The sequence below is a fragment of the Sinocyclocheilus rhinocerous genome, unplaced genomic scaffold (genome assembly GCF_001515625.1).
Source record: "Sinocyclocheilus rhinocerous isolate Xijiao unplaced genomic scaffold, SAMN03320098_v1.1 scaffold1310, whole genome shotgun sequence".
In the NCBI taxonomy this organism is placed as follows: domain Eukaryota; kingdom Metazoa; phylum Chordata; class Actinopteri; order Cypriniformes; family Cyprinidae; genus Sinocyclocheilus; species Sinocyclocheilus rhinocerous.
The window spans coordinates 33927-35446 of record NW_015635534.1 but is presented as its reverse complement, the minus strand read 5'-3'; positions in this window follow the sequence as shown (position 1 = coordinate 35446).

The window sequence follows — 1520 nt, the reverse complement described above, 5'->3', positions numbered from 1 at the left end:
AACACTTGAACTTAAAATATTTTCAACCGAAACTGACATGGTTTCTAGAGAGCAAAAGGTTTTGTGAAAAAAAGGGAAGACTTTAAAATAAAATCTGTATAAACTGTTAAAAGGATTTGATGATCACTAGTCTAGTGATTGTATGATATTGTTGTCATCGTTTCATCGTGCGGTTTTTTAAACAAAGCAGTTGATATTTGCCATAGCGGCAGCTAGAAGCTAGTGGACTGCCGAGTCGCTTTCACCCCAAAATGGCAGAAGCGCAGGGCAGCTGTTGCAATGGAACGTTCTATTGAGTTTCGCCTCTTGGTCTTCTATACTCTTTGGTTCTGTCTTGATAAAGAATGAGAATGTGACGTAACGCCACGTTGATTTCTGGGAAACTGCTTTGTTTATCCGCCATACTTTCAGGATAGCGCTGCCTTTCCGCTATTGAGTTTAGGGCAGTATTTGATTGTTTGTCGTGATTGTGAAAAATGTCACCAGTGTATGTCATTCATACTGCATCGATAATTGCAATAGTAACTCAGATCATCGTTCTGAGAGAAAACTGGACAATGCAATATGTTTTTTTTTGCCTTTTCTATGTGTAAAAACACCAAGGGAAGGAGGTCGCGGAGAAGACGCCGAATAGTAAATCTGTTAATGTCACTGATTAAACCCACTGACTCTCTCAATAAAAGAATCACATTGCTGTGTGTTTTTGAAAGTTTTGATTTGGTTGGTTTAATAGTTAACATTACCTTCTTTGCGAGCATGACTCTCACTAGGCTTGTGAATTAGCAGAACTTGAACAGGGGACTTTCTAAAATGCTTAAAGTGGCTTAATGTACCAAGACAGTGATAAAGACAAAATTGTAAAGCATATACTATGTGCAGATATGCATATAAGATCAAAATGTGAACGCATTATAAAGTAATAACTCATAATAACTCATATAAAGAACGCGCTTAATGCACAGAGACAGTAGGTTTCGTTTCCATTACCCTTCAAATTGCACAAATTGAAATTGCGAATTGAAAATACACCCAATGGAAACGCGTAAATTTCGCAAAAACGCCCATATATCGCAAAAAAGTTTTTACGCTCGCATGAGGTGGTTTTTCAGGCAATGCGAAAAAGGAATAATTCGCAAAACTGCAATGGAAACGTTTTTTTTCGCATTTACAGGTCACATGGCGTATGTAAATAGTCATATGATCATTCTTCAATGTACTATAACCTCCAAGAAACACTTCATAAGTGGCAGCGCTCCAGTATAAGGGGCTTTCCCTACCATTAATGCTTAGACAATTTACACTGCACACGTCTGCGGTGCAGTGTGGCTCTGATACGGTCACTGAAGCGGATTGCGGCCACTCTAGTCAATGCTTGTCTTTACTCCAGCTGCGCCACGCACGTTTCTGAAGCGGCTCTCTTTGCTGCTTCTGTAAAGATACACGCAAAAGCCTCCTTTGAATAAATATAGCCAAAATCCGTCAAAAGCCCACTAAAATCCGGCCGTTGCCATGACTTATCG